Genomic DNA, 16,248 nt, shown 5'->3' on the forward strand with positions numbered 1-16,248 from the left:
AGGGCAAAGAAGTGAAGATGCATTTAACCAGCTTGTATGAATGGGGAGGAAAAAAAAAAAAAGGAACAGAGTAATTAGCATAGCTTCTTTTCTGACTGTGAAATGTGTTCTATTGGTCATTCGAATACTTGAAATGAAGGAGAAAAAGGCACTGTGCTAAGATAAATGAGAGAACATCCACAGTTTTATAACCAATGCAGATGCCTTAAAGCATAAAGCCTTTCCTTCCTGCACTGAAACAAATCAAGGGATACGTGTCCTTCTGGTGGAGAAAGGATGACTCACCAAGAAAGCTAAAGAAAATTCTCCCTGTGCTATATAATTTCATGACATGCTCTACTGAGCCATAATAAACAAACCCAGAGGTAACAATGTCATTGAGAAAGAGTAAATTCCAGGAATATTTGTGGTAAACAGATAATTCCACAGTTTTAGCTAGAGGTCTTAATGTAGCTACCATTTCTCTACGTAAAGGTAAAATTAATTTAATGAAGAAGCTGTGGTTCCAAGGCTAAAAATAGTAAGCATTGCCAATGCCAGAAAATACTTTGGCATTGCTTTGTGTGTATATTTCAGTCATGTAGATTCAATATATTTGTGAGTATTTGCTAATAAATCATGGAAATGTTCGAACTACGAAGTAACCATAGAGGCAAGTTGCCAAAAAGACGTCAGGCTGATAAGCTTATTTTGAAACAGCAAAGTTGAAAAACAAGTAAAATCTTCCATAAGAACAGTAATTTAAAACAGTATGGGAAAAAAAAAAAAAGGTATCCAAATGCATGCTTAAATTCTGAATGTTTTGGCAAATCTCAGTGATGGAACCTAGAATAAAACGATATGCTTTTAAGGGTATTTCATTTATAGAAATACAGATTGCTTTGCATGATGTTACAGGAGGAAAAAAAAAAAAGTATCGTTGCTCGCTAAGACTGCTGCTAATGTTCTCAGCAGAAACTATCTAGACACCAAAGGCTTCCAACAATTAAATAGCCCTCTCTGCCCCACCACAACAAAGTATTCTCTAATAAAGTTGTAGGTTTTCTACAACATATTATCAAATAACACATTAGAGGTCTTTGTATCCAAAATTAATTTGGAGTACTAATACTATATTAACTAACATATGTTAGTTGGTAGTAGGCAAGTGAGGGATATGAAAACCAAGAAAACAGGGACGAAGTGGGCCCACCCCAAGGGTATGCCTACAGCAAATGAGTGCTGACAAGGCACCGTTATTGATCTGGTCCTTGTGGTGGAAGGCTTGAACGACCTTGATATTTACTTGAGGGACGACAGAGCAGAGCACAAGCAACCCAGGAGGCTTCTGGAGTGCGTTGAGGATAACTTCCTGACACAGGTTACAAAGGAGCCAATGAGGGAAGACACTCTGCTGGACCTCATACTTAAAAACAAGGAAGAACCTGTCAGGAATGTGAATGTCATAAGCTCAGTGGCCTTAACATTGTGGAATTCAGGATCCTGTGAGAAGGAAACAAAGCAAATAGATCACGACCCTGGCCTTCAGGAGAAGAGGCTTTGGTCTGCTCAGGGTTTGCCTGGAAGAGTCCCATGGGACATGGGCCTGGAGAGAAGAGGGGTCCAAGAGGGCTGGTTGACTTGTAAGGATCACATCATCCATGCCTAGAAACATGTCAGCTGAAGGGCAGGAAGTCAAGCAAAGACAGTAGAAGATGTGCATGGATGAACTGGAAGTTCCAGATGAAACTCAAACATAAAAAGGAAGCATAACAGAGGTCAAAATAGAGACAGGAGACCTTGGAGGAATACAGAGACGCTGTACCTTCATGCAGGATTTAAAACAAACAAACAAACAAACAAACAAACAAAAAAACGCACCTCAAGCTGAATCTGGTAATGACTATGAAGGGCAACAGGAAGGTTTTACAGGAGTACCAACCACAATATGAAGACTAGGAAAAATGTTCCCCCCTTGCTGAATGGGGCAGGATCCTTGATGACGGAGTACATAGAAAAGACTAGGGTAATCAGTGCCCTCTTCACCTTGGCTTTACTGGTTAGATTTGCTCTCAGAAATTCAGAGAACATGATGGGTTGTTCCTATGAGTGCTGAAGGCGCTGGCTAATATAATCATGAGGCTACTCGTGATTATCTGTGCAAGGTCATGGCAACCAGGAGAGGTTCCTCAGGACTGGAAGACAGCAAATATCATTTCTGCCTTCAAGAAGGACAAGAAAAACAATCCGAAGAACTTTGGGCCAGTAAAGACTTAGCTCAATCTCAAGGAAATTGATGGGATAAAAAATCCTGGAAAATACTGAAACATAAGAATGAAGAAGGTGATTTGCAGAAATCAGTATGGATTAAAAAGGGGAAAACATGTCTGACTAACCTGATAGCCCTGTATAAAAAAACAGTCTCAGTGGATGAGGGGAAAACATTAAATATTGTTTATCTCAACTTTAGCAGTTTTCTCCCATAACATCCCCACAAATTGATGAAGTACAGTGCAGTACAGTGAACATCAAGGTGGACTGAAAACTTGCTGACCTTCCAGGCTCAAAAAGTTGTGATCAGCAGCACAGAGTCCAGCTGGAGGCCATTCACTAGTGGTGTACCCCAGGGGTCAATATTCTTGACACCTTCATTAGTGAGCTGGATGATAGGACAGGTAGCTCAGCAAGTCTGGAGATGATTCAAAATTGGAGGGAGTAGTTGACAGACCAGATGGGTATTTCAGAGGGACTTCAACAGTCTGAAGAAATGGGCAGGCAGGGAACTCATGAGGTTCAGCAAAATGGCAATGCACCTAGGGGCTGTCTCTTTAGCAGCCCAGTGCTGAGAAGTGCCTCAGTGACCACCCTACTTGGGAAGTAATAATTGCATGCACCAGTGCAAGCTGGGTGCTGAGGGGCTGGAAAGCAACTCTGCATAAAATGGACTGGAGACCCTGGTCGACAAGAATTTGAGCAGGAACCAGCAACGTGCCTTTTTGGCAAAAGCAGCCAATAGCCTCCTGTGCTACATAAGGCAGAGCATTACCAGCAAGTCAAGGGAGGTGATCCTGCACTTCTGCTCAGGCCTGGTGAGGCCACCTCTGAAGCTCTGGGTCTCTGCAATTTTTGTAGTAAACAATACTGGCTGTGCTTTGATGACAGGAAAATATGGTAGCTGATGTATTATTATTGCATTTCTTGGTTCATTTTGATACATGATTAAACAATCATAATAATTCCTTGATTATTACAAGTTTATCAGAAGTTTATCAAGTAGTTAAATGCTAGTTGGCCTTGTTCAAATTCAAGGGAAAGGCTTTAAACTTAAGCCAGGACATCCACTACAGATCACAGCTGGCTACAAGAGTAAAGGGACAGCACTAAATCTGTCACAAAGTGAACTACATTCTGTTTAGAGAGCAGTGATGGACTAGAGAAGAGTTTTAGTTTTCAGTGCACAGCTAGTTACCATCCAGGTCGAGGATTTCTTACAAGTGTTCTTCTCTTATGTTAGCAGTATTAATCTTAAGTCAGAGTAATCATTAACATAAAGTGTCTGAATTAGGACAGATGCACTGATGTCCATATGTACCTGAAGGTGAGCGTACATGAGTGTATGAGGACCTAATACTCAATGTGCCTCAGGGACTTACCTACACATCAAGTGCTTTTCAGACACTTTTCAGGCACAACAATGCAACTTAGGCACATACTTTTAACATATTGTCTCTCTTGTAATGGGTGTCAGCATTTTTAATTACTTATTTTACTGCCCATAAGAAGGATATAAATTTACTATGCATTAAACATTGAGCACATTCTAAATGTGTTTCTGCAGTTAAATTGTGGGGGTGGTTATAATCTCTACTTATAAAAAGCTTGAAATAGAAAGGCCACATCCTCCTGGCAAATGTTAGCTTTAATTACTACTTAACACACCTCTCAGTGGAACAAAACTTTTCTTTAATTATCCACATTCTTACCGAGGTGATTACTGTGCAAAGATTACAGAAATTTTTCAAAGTCATCTCCTGTATAAGCTAGGCTTCGTGCGACCAGAATAGAACAGCAGATAAATATTAGCTTGTTCAGTAAAAAATACCAACTTACACAGTTGAAGACATAATTACGAAAGAGTAGATGCTGAATTAAAGTACAGATTTCTTTTAAGTGCAAACTGATGTAGATAAATGGTAACCAAAAATTGTTTGCCATCTGATTAAGGCTCTTACTGGAAAATACAGATCATCTCAATCTTCTGCTCAAAGGGCAAGTCACTAGCTAAGCTGAATGTTCTCACCCTAATTTTAGCAATTGCTCTAGATTTAAAGAATCTGTTGTAAATGTCTGAGACATTTGAGATTACATAAAGTCGTTCTGGATATTGGTCTGACTAGTGAGATCTCTTCACTGACATGTAAAAAAAAATAAGTGAACCAATAAAAAAGCCAACATCCTAGAAGAAACATATCAAGTAGCCAAGTGCATTTTTCAGCAAATGACAAGAAAGCAGGCCTAACCAGGAGATAGGAAATGGTACTAATTGAGTACATCTACTGTACTGTATTGCCTAGCAGCATAAGATGGCAATAACGGCTTCACTGCTTACAGAATTGGGAAGGTTAGCCCGAAAATTGCACCACAGGGAGATTCGGGGAGCCATGTGAACTCCTAAGGTACTTCACACTACTACATTGGTCTGGAACACAAATTACAGCACTATGTAGAATCAAAAGGATTAACCACACTACAGATGAGATAAATTTGGAAAAAGAAAAAAGAAAAGAAAAAAAAAAAAAGAAGAAGAAAAAAAAAGTTCTTTCTTTCTGCAGCTGTTTTTTTTTCCTTTTTCATTTTGACAAAACCACATCTGCCACATGGACCTAAAATTCACCTTTATAATTCAGCTCATTCTTTGGATAAGAAAGCGAGAGACTACAGATGAGCATGATAAATTTGTTAGCAACCCATGTCACTAAACCACTAGTTTAGTTAATTTAATGCAAAATATTGGATATTAACAAACATAAGAGTGGTATATTTCTTCATTTGTTTTCGTAAAAAACACTACCTCTCAGTTCTCCTGCTCACTGTTACCTGACCTGACTATATAAACTTTGCATCCTTCCTTGATTTAAGAGGAAAAAAAAAGAAATAAAGAAATGTCAAAGGCAAGATTGATTCCGGAAGGCAGTAGAGGAACAAAGGAGAAGCTACAATACAGATTTGATTTGTCCTCTCCATTAACAGCGATCACACGTTTCTCCCTCCCATATAACTAGCATGCAGCTTCCTCATGTATGCAGGCTATGCCTGACCTTCCAGGACCAAGACAAAAAGGAACTAGGGGCATGGCCAAAGAAAGGCCATTTGGATTAATTTGGATAGTGAATCAATCAAAAGAAAATAAGACTGACAGTTTCTATCTATATTTGTGTGCAAATAATGAAATACATCTCTAGATGATTTTTTTTCAAAAGTTACTCCAGTATCATTTTGTCACCCTGACAGATAATTATTATTATTAATAAACCAAAGGAATTTTCACAATCATAAAAAAAAAAACCCATAAAAAGAAACCATTAATTTTTAGGTAAGATTCTTGGTAAGATAGAATTTTTTTCTCACTAAGAGATCACTTTATCTTATCTGTATAAAAGAGTTAGTAGCACAAATGAAATAACCCAGAAATCACAGAATGGTTTGGGTTGGAAGGGATCTTAAAGACCATTTAAGTCCAAACCCCTGCCATGGGCAGGACACCTCCCACCAGACCAGGTTGCCCATTGCCCCATCCAGCCTGGCCTTGCACAACTCCAGGCATGGGGCAGCCACAGTTTCTCTGGGCAACTGGTGCCAGTGTTTCACACCCTCTGAGTGAAGAATTTCCTCCTAACATCTAATCTAAACCTACCCTCTCTTAGTTTAAAGCCATTACCCCTTGTGCTATGCCTATACTCCCTGACGAAGAGTCCCTCCCCAGCTTTTCTGTAGCCCCCTTTAGGTACTGGAAGGCCGCTATAAGGTCTCCCTGGGGCCTTCTCTTCTCCAGACTGAACAACCCAAACTCCCTCAGCCTGTTTTCATAGGAGAGGTGCTCCAGCCCTCTGATCATCTTTATAGCTTTCTTCTGGATTTGTTCTAATACTTCCACATCCTTCTTGTGCTGGGGGCCCCAGAGCTGAACACAGGGCTCCAGGTGGGGTCTCACAAGAGCAGGGCAGAGGGGTAGAATCCCCTCCCTTGTCCTGCTGGCCATGCTGCTTTTGATGCAGCCCAGGATAGGGTTGACTTTCTGGGCTGCAAGTGAGTGTTACTGGCTCATGCCAAGCTTCTCATCAGCCAGCATCCCCAGGTCCTTCTGCTTGGGGGTGCTTTCAATCTATTCTCTGCCCAGCCTGTGTTTGTGCCTGAAATGGGCATGTATTGTTGAGGGTAAACTTTTCGTCCCTTTACAAAGTTTTGATTGTTGCTCAACATTTCTTTGTCATTCTCTGGTTTATTATATTACTGATTCTATTTATCTTCGTTTACCTTGAGAGCCTTGTTTCTGAAACACCAGTGGGAACACAAGCAAGCCAAAACCCTTCACAATGCAGCTATTCACTGCAGACTGTGCTAAGCACTTGCTCAAGGTTAGTCATGTCAAGAGTGGTTGTAATTGTTCCTACAAGGCTTGCAGTAGATAAGAGCATCCTTTCCTATGCTGCAGAAATCATAGAATCATAGAATGAATCATAGAACGGCTTGGGTTGGAAGGGACCTTGAAGATCATCTAGTTCCAATCCCATTGCTCTAGGCAGGGATGCTGCCTGCTGGACCAGGTTGCTCAGGGCCTCATCCAACCTGGCCTTGAACACCTTCAGGGATGGGGCAACCACAGCTTCTCTGGGCAACTTGTTCTGGTGCCTCACCACCCTCTGAGTGAAGAATTTCCTCATAACCTCTAATATTAATCTCCCCTCTTTTACTTTAAAACCAATCCCCCTTGTCCTGTCATTATTGACTGAGCATAAAGTTGCTTTCCGTCTTTTTATAAGCCCTCCTTAAGTATTGAAAAGCTGCAGTAAGGTCACCCTGGAGCCTTCTCTTCTCCAGACTGAACATCCCCAGCTCTCTCAGCCTTTCTTCATAGTAGAGGTGCTCCAGCCCCTTGATCGTCTTTGTGGTCCTCCTCTGGACCCGCTCTAACAGCTCCACACCCTTCTTTGTGCTGGGGACATCTGGATGCAGCACTCCAAGTGAGGCCTCACAAGGGCAGAGCAGAGGGAGACAATCCCCTCCCTCTCCCTGCTGCCCACTCCTCTGTTGATGCAATCCAGGATGCAGCTGGCCTTCTGGGCTGCAAGCACGCACTGCCAGATCATGTCAAAGTTTTTGTCCACCAGAACCCCCAAGTCCTTCTCTTTAGAGCTGCTCCCAATAATTTCTTCTCCCAGTCTGTACTCCTGTCTGGGATTGCCCTGACACAGGTGCAGCACCTTGCACATGGACTTGTTGAACCTCATTAGGTTCACATGGGCTCACTTTTCCAGCCTGCCCAGATCCCTTAGGATGGCATCTCTTCTTTCTGTTACATTGACTGACACCACTCACTTTGGTGTTATCTGCAAACTCGCTGAGGGTGCACTCTATCCCGCTATGTCATTGATATTAAACAGTACTGGTCCCAGGACAGACCCCTGAGAGACATCACTTATCACCGACCTCCACCTGGACATAGAGCCATTGACTACCAGTCTCTGGGTGCAACTTTCAAACCAATTCCTTAACCACTGAATGGTCCACCTATCAAATCCATCTCTCTCCAATTTAGAGATCAGGATGTCTTGTAGGACCATGTCAAAATCCTTACAGGAGTCCAGGTAGCTGATGCAGTCACTCCTTCATAGAAGTTCACACCATAAGCATGTGGATCACCATCCTGACTCTGTTTCCTCCCCCAGCACAGAGCTGCAACCAGTGAGGAAAGAAACAGAAAGGGTTGTCACTGGCTGTCACACCTTTTTCAAGGATCTTATGCAAAACAGGTATATCAGTCAGAGCTCCTGTTCACCTTCCCTTGTCTCAGAGAGTCCACCCAGCTAGGCAAACACAGCAAGAAAAGCTCTGCAGCCAGCTGCAGCAGTGAGCCTGCAGTGATGCCACTCCCTCTGCAGAAGCACAGCTGAAGCAGAGAGGAAGGGGTTTAATTTCCAGGACACATCTCTCCTCCCAGCCCAGTTTACACAAAGCAGCCTGTGTAAGAGCGGCTGCCCCTTAATTCTCTTCCACACACAATAACTTCACTGAGCACGCAGCAGGGCCTCACCCTCAGCAATGAACTTAACATGACCAGCTTAGGGACCAAAGGTCTTCCTGAGTCTTTACAATGCAAAAGGAGCCTGTAAACAATATGATAAGAGCGATCAAGCATTCAGCAACCGTTCCCTGCCATTTTATTTGACAGGATATTCTGTTTCTTATGCTCCCTTCAAGCCCATAATATTGGGGGGGGGGGGGGGGGGGGGGGGGGGGAAGGCATCACATTCATTTGCAATAAGCAGAAAGTAAAGAAAAAATAGCCAGGGTCAGAATGACAGCTTTTCCCTACATGGGTATGTTTAAGGTCTTTGTTGAGCAGGCTATTGTTTGAAAAACCTCCTTAGATTTCCCTCAGAGCAGCAGTGTAGCAGAGTATACTCTCATATCTGTGGCCCTTTAGCAGCAGGAGGCACTGCTCAGCCCCGAGCCCCTGGAGAGGCAGCCATCTCCTTGCACCCCCAGCCGTGCCATGGACCTTCCACCAGGTGCTGCCATGGGAGGCCTGACACCCACGGGAGACAGCACATGACATGTCAATGGGCAGATTCCTCCAATTTGACAGTCCCCCTCCCCAGGCATGCCTTGTTGGTTTGGAGTAGATTCACCCCTAGGAGAGCAGGTATTCACGTGTGGTTTGTTGTTTGTCTGTTTGTTTGTTTTCCCAGGGTAGGATTACTGGTGTCGCTGCTTGTTGTTAGTGCTGTATGTTGGTTGCTGACCATGATGAAAAGAACCTCAGATGGCTAGCACTGACATCACTCTGCACAGAACAAGCAGAAAAGTCCATGAGACTTCTCAATTTTGCAACAGCAAGAAATGATCTTAATGGATATCAAATGCTTGAAATGGCCATGAAGAAAGCTTGTTTCCCATTTCTGAATATTAACCGAAAGAGGCCTACTGTGTCACCGCTTCAGTAAGACCCCTTGCATTTCTGCAGTTTTTATATGTATAGTCATACACCGATAGATGATAAAAAAATGTAGATTTGATGGACAGACACAGAAATTTGAAATTCGTAAAGCAGATTTTAATGATACATAGAGATTGACATTGATTAGAGACCAGAAAGATAACAGTGATGAAAGTGAACAAGATTTAGGACAGGCATGAGATTTAGAACAAATTATTTAAGTCTAAGCATTCTATAAATAATTGCTTAATAGAGAAGGAAGTTCTTTGAAACTTAAATTAGCATCAGCTTGAGAAACGGAAACCTTCACAGATATATATAGCATGGGTATACTGTAGCCCTGAAACTGCTCTTTAAAACAGGAAGGAAATAAGAAATAGGGAGGCAGCCATTCACAGTCTAACACGTATTCTCTCCTTCAGTAAAAGTGATTTGAAAGGGATCTGCATAGCAGGAATTCTGAACAGATTTGCTATCGTTTAATGAAACATGCTGCAAGTAGAACAACATTTGCAGCAGACATATTATCTGACCTAGGTCACCTCCTGATTAAACATATATAGACTGGAAGGAGATTAGTCATTAAACCAAGCTGAAACACAAGCCAAGCTACAGCTTACACTGAGAAACTCTATCCAATTAGCTTTGCAAGTGAGCTAAAAGCAGGAATTATGAGGAAGGTGGTTCCAGGACATTTCTGCCAGCACGTCCGGTATCAGGATGCCTGAACACATACATGCTCCATCGTGTGCGTGACTTAGATGTCCACATTATGTGTTTCAAAGATTATTAAATCTTGACATCTCTATAACCATGAAAAAATGAAAAATGAGGGAGTGAATTAAAAAAATTTAAGGCAGGTAACAAAAAACTTGCCTTGCCACATTATCTTAAAACCAAGAACTGTAATCACACATGCATGCATCATCATGCACCCACGTCATTTGGGGTGTGGGACGCTCACTCTAGGCTGGTGCCTCAGCTCAAAGCCAGTTCCCAGAAACTGGCCAGGAACCAGGACAAGGCTGAGCACTTACACATGACCCACAGGCATACCTCAGCTAGTTTAACCTTAATACCATGTCTGGAAGAAGTGAAACTCTTCTCATACCCTGAAGGGGTGTCCAGAAATATAGCAAAGCTTGCACAAGATGAAGTGATAAGTTTTTCTGTGACTGAGAGGAAGGGACAGTATAGGATGGAGGCACCTGGCTATGCACTTAATGGATCATCCGTAATTATAAACTATCAAAATGACAGTACTATCCTCTCTGCTATCTCCCAACATAACCTCAGTGCTGAGTAGGCTGATTTTGTTCCTTCGGGGATTAAAATATCTCAGTGTATCATATCATGTAAGCTAAGATTTTCCACTCCAAAGACTGAGCTTTTTCAAGCATTCATGTCGCTCTGTTGTGACCTACTGATTCCTTCACCGCTGCGTGCATGTACATCGCTCTGCTCTGGCAGCCCTGGCACAGGTGACACAATCCTAGGTACCTTCAGCAACTGTAAGACTCAGGTGCAAAACTGGGCTGTGGACCTATGTCCAAAATTTCTCAAATATCCATGGAGTTTCATTCTGGAGTTACAGTTCAAATAAATAACCACTTCAAAATTTGAAAATTTTGCTGTCATGTTTTCAAAAGCCTCACTGCACTTGAAGAAGCCCTTAAACTCACTGTTTTACTCCAGGCAAAATTCTGCTATCCTATTTTCTACCAGGAGTGGAAGAAGTGCTTCTGTGAAGCACTACTTACACCGTTCCATCTGTTGTGCCACATTTTGTGCTGTCATTTTATGACTTAATCAATCTCATCCAACTAATCTCTCATCAAACTAACTACCTGGTTAATTTCTTTGTAAAGCACTGACTTTGTGACTGATTCGTGCCTTCATTTAAAGCATTCTTCACACTTACAGATCTTACCAGATATCCATAAGTTAGAGGCCATGCTCTGGAACACAATTTCATTGTGGGAAGGGAAGCCAAAATAATAACATTTTCTAAACAATTTTCATTTCTTTTGCATGAGAAATTTTGAAAAAGTCTTACTTTTCATTCCCAAGTGGATTATTTTTTTCAAAATGACAGTCTGAAACAGCAAAAAATCCTATACTTTGATCAAGAATTGAAATAATAGACATAAAAATATTAACATTTTCCAAAACACTTATTGATACCATGGTAAAGCTGTTCTGCTTCAAGCTAGCTCTGCGCTGTAAAGTAAGGAAAATTTGGTATTTGTGGAAAATTTGGTATTTGTGGGAAAATTTGTTACGATTTTTTTTACTGGTAGTTGTAAAGTATTTGTTTACAGCAAATAACTCTCCGGATCTCCAGTCAGTCCATTCAAAAAGGTTGCCTTAGTCATAGTTGGTCCCTCAGCAAAAGGCTGAATGAAATGAAAGATGAATGAATGAAGGAAAATGCTATGAACAAGTCATTGGTAGGTAGGGGAGCATCCTCACTAAAACAAAGAACTAGTGCTATTATTACAGCTCCCAAATATGCATTTATTTTCCAAAATATCAACATTGGCACATGCAGCTAATGAGGAAAGAAATGCTTCTGGGTCTGTCATGAAAATCTTTAACACTGATATAACATGAACTGGAGAATAATGCAATCTTAAAAATGGAGAAAGATATAACAAAACTTAAAAAAAAAATCCAGGGTGGAGCTTTTATTTGCATTTACTGTTATATCTGATTCAATTCCTGTTAGCAAAAACTGCAGTCATATTCTCTGGATAACTTAGCTGCAAGCTATTGTTTAACCAGCACAATAAATTCAGCATTAACTTTTAGATGTCTCGTATCTGCTAACTGAGAGCTGTGTTAGGATGCCCTGTCCACTATGTTCAGAACAAAATACCATCCTTCATAAAATACATAAAGAGAAAGGAAGACAATATTATCTTTCATGAATAGAAAAGGGTCTCATCTCCTGTAACACTTAAATCTCATTACTGTGACCAGCCACAGCTGCTCTCTGTCCTCTTCCCTAATAAAACTAAAGGCAGCAAGTGGTGTATTTTGATTATTAATTAAACAAAGCCACTCCCAAATTGCTATGGTGCCACAGAGCAGAGAGCCAACACCCAGGGCTGCTGCTGCTATTCCAGATTCCTGCTCGCCAGCTCTGCAGGTTGTCCTGGGTGAGACTCCCCAGGCAGAATTCAATGAAACAGAAAATCAGTGCAACATATTCACACACCTGAGTAGGTGGTTTTTCAGAATTCAGCTCCTGACATGATATATCTTCCATTTTAAAACATTTTATCAAGCAAAATTTCTATATAAACCAGTTTCTAAGGAAAGGTGAATTATTCTATTAAACCAGCTGATACACTCAAGAAAAGCAAGAGGTGTTCAGTTTGAGATTGGCTTGACAAGGGCTGACCTTTAAAAATTGAGACATTTTTTATACTCAGAGTCTTGAAACAGACCATCAAGGTGTAAGCTTCCTTTATAAAAAGGAATTTACATGCAGTCAAGAACAAAACTTTGTTTTAACCTAATGTTTTCTAGAAATTACATTAAGATAGATTGAAGAGAGTTGCACAGAGAAGATGGAAGCTTGCATCTCCCTGTTTTTTTACATTAGTAAAAATGACATTCCAACATTAGTAACAGAAAGAAATCTTTATGATCATGCAGTAAAATGGTGCCTCTGGAATATTTCTTCTTTCAATTTAAATTACCTGTGAACACTGAGCAACAGTTTCATTTTCCCGCACTTTAGTGAATTTAACACTTCTTCAATTTAATGAACATCTTTCAACCTTTAACCTGGACATCTTTAAATATCTTTAGTCTTCCAAGGCACATGTCAGATATCTGGAAAAGATTTGTTAAATTAAATCATTTTTTCTCATTTCCAGAATCAGAAGAAACTAGAAAGTCTGTGAGTATCTAGGTCCTAGCTCTGCTAACCACATGCACATGTGGCAAGCGGTCCCACTGCCTTTTCTGTGAACCTCAGAGTGCACTTAGTACAACACATTTCAACAGCACAGGCTCTAATAGTCCAAGCACATACACATAGACTCCCAGAAAATCTTACAGCCTGCAATGAAATAGTTAAAAAGTGATAGCTACTGGCATTAGGAGATTTACGTTCCCGTTTCCTGTATTTAACAGAAGAAATGGGCTGGTTTTATTTCAAAACCAATCTGATTGCCTTGCAGAGACAGTTGGAAAATTCCTATTATTGCAGTGCATTCAGGCTTAAGTTTCACAGGCCGAGCAGTGTCAATAGCCAGAAGGATGGTCTCCTAGTTCAAGCAGCAGCTTGCTGCTGCTCACATCAATTCTTAGGCTCTTCAGACAACTCTACTTTGGTTAATCATTTATTTACAAGAACATTATTTATTTATTTGGGGGACTCAGCAACAACAGCATGAGTGGAAAGTGGGACTGCTCCTGCACACATCACTGATATATTGCACACATCAACCAGGAAGTGTGCAAGGAAATACAGGTGCTACAATCTTATTGGTCAATATTAAGAAAAAACCCGTGTATAATGTACAGCTTTAATAAAACAACAGTGGAGACATTAGTTGGACACTCATTCTAATAGACTGTAATTTTCTTCTGTGATAGGAGAGAAGAGAAATATTTTACAGGAGACCATGCTGGAGGTCACAACTCCTAAAAATAGGGCACAGCTTCTCATGTACACAGGCACAACATTGCAACACTCGTGTCCACATCAATCTCATCTAAAGCTGCAAGTTATTTGGGTCTTTTGGATGACTTCTCTGGGCCTTCCTTTCTGGAATTTAAAATAGAAAGTATAGGTAGCTAGAACAGATGGTAGAGCATACCAACTATTTGCGGGTTATTTTAATCATCACATGAGAAAGGTGAAAGTTACCTCCGTCATATACACTTATAATGAAAATAACATTAATGATCATCATTTTTGGTTTACAGATGAGAGAACTGATGCACACAGACACTCCATCAGGATGAGAGGAAACAAGAAAAGCCCATTACAGGCTCCCATCCCCGTGGTCTGTCAGCAGAAGCACACTGTACCCACATCATTGCGCATTACTGAAGAGCATAGCCTTAGACAATTTGCTACTCTCCAGGAAACTGGCATCATTTACCTGAGTCAGATATTCACTGCCTTCATTTTGTTTGTTTTTTATGCTTTTAGTAAAATATTTGATATTTAAAACTGACAGGAATTGGAGGGAGCAGCACTCTGGATTGAATTAATAACTTGGATCTCAGCACTATTAGCCAACCCACCCAAGCAGCAGACACTGCAACAGCAGGGCTTCACACCAAGCAAAGGCCAGGCATACAGAGACATACATTCCTACAGTGCTGCTGGTTTACCTCCCCCCACCCATGCCAGCAAGCAGGCGGGTGCTACCAGTTATCCCCGGGTCGTTTCCGCCTGGTGACACCTGCGGAGCGCGGTGGGCTGCTGGTGCCAGCCGGCCCTGCTCCAGGCGCATGTTTGCTCTGCAGCGCCAGCAGCTGCACGGTGTGCTGCAGCAGTACAGGAACTGAATCTCCGGCCTGCTGGAGTCCATAAATGCCTTGCATTTGACTCTGAAAACTTAACTAATCCAAGTTTGACAGCTTCGTGTTTTTCAACAGGAGAGAGAGAAAGAGAGAGAGAGAGAGAGAGAAGCACTCTATTTCGTATTTTCCTTTCAGACAGGTTAAAAGCACAAGTGGCTCCTAACAGACCACTGACATAGCATCTCTAGTCCATGCAATTTTACATACACATTACTCTTCTTAAGGCTTTACGTGCTCTGCTTTCAGATCACTCTCCCATCTCCATCTTTCCCACCCAACTTTATTGGCGGTCAGGGCACCTGTGACTTGACCATGCAGGAATTCCCGATGTCTTACGGAACCTCCCAGTGGTACAGCTGGATACACGGAATGGCTGGCTGGAAGGAGACCACATCGTCTAAGCTCGCTTCTATTTCAGCCATTCTCAGCTGCCAGAATGACCTCATGGGGAGGGAGGAGAAATGAGACTTGGCTGCTCTCCCCACTTTCTGAATATCTAGGCTAAGCAAAACTGAAACATCTTTCAGCTGTTTGACCACGGCAAGCTAAGATTCAGGATAGTGTTGTTTATGCAAGCTACAACAAAAATGCAGTTTTAGAGGAACAGCATGTGAGTATTTCACTGCATTTGAATGCAGAGATAGAGCTTCATGATACCAGCTGGAATGGGGCCAGCAGGAGAGTGGGAACACCCATTCTCCTATCAGCTCCCCATGACTGATAGTGCTTATTTAGCGTTACCGCCTGAGGGAGGGTGCTTACCGCTTCCAGGCCATAACGTTTAAACAAGACTTTAAGAACACGTACCCTTAAGTTATTCTAATTAGCTTAATTAGACAGCTAGCTATTCTGCTACAGATAATACAGCAATATTTTTTCTAGTACCAAATAATTCTCACAGTTTTTTTTTTTAAAAAAAAAAAAAAAGCACTCTTACATTTGCATGAAAGTTCCTGAATTTCAGTTTTGTCCCATTTCCTCTCATTCTGTCACTTCATGTCACTGAGCAGGTTCCGTGTCTGTCTTCTTTACTTCCCCCCTCATGTATTTATATACACTGACAAGAGACCCCTGAGCCTTCTCTTCTCCAGGCTGAACAATCCCAGCTCTCTCAGCCTTTTCTCAAATGACAGATGCCCCATCCCTTTACCACCTTTAAGGCCATTTTCTTGACTTGATCCATTATGCCCATATCTCTCCTGTAGTGGGGAGCACTGCAGAACACCAGATGTGGCCTCACCTCCCATGACCTTCTGGCAATGCTCTGCCTAACGCAGCCCAGGATGCTGTTGGTTGCCCTTCCTACAAGGGCATATTGTTGCCCATGTCCAACTTCTTGTCCAGCAGGACCCCCCAGCTCATTTCTAGCATTTACTCATTTCCATTTACTTGAACCCCAGCATTCACTGGTGCCTCCCCAGGTGCAGGACATTGCTTTGCCCTCTGTTGAACTTCATTACTTTCCTGTTGGCTCATTTCTCCAACTGTCAAGGTTCCTCTGC

General features: G+C 41.7%; 1 long non-coding RNA gene across 1 annotated transcript in view; it reads right to left on the minus strand.

The window, feature by feature from the left end:
- LOC310895128 overlaps window positions 1-15,977 on the minus strand; it is a 22,405-nt gene extending 6,428 nt beyond the window's left edge. Inside the window, exon 1 of the long non-coding RNA XR_014580471.1 lies at window positions 15,046-15,977. This is a non-coding gene — a long non-coding RNA (uncharacterized lncRNA). The remainder of the gene's footprint in view (window positions 1-15,045) is intronic.
- Window positions 15,978-16,248: the final 271 nt, after the last annotated feature.

The sequence above is a fragment of the Anser anser genome (genome assembly GCF_964211835.1).
Source record: "Anser anser genome assembly, chromosome: 2".
Classification (NCBI taxonomy): Eukaryota; Metazoa; Chordata; class Aves; order Anseriformes; family Anatidae; genus Anser; species Anser anser.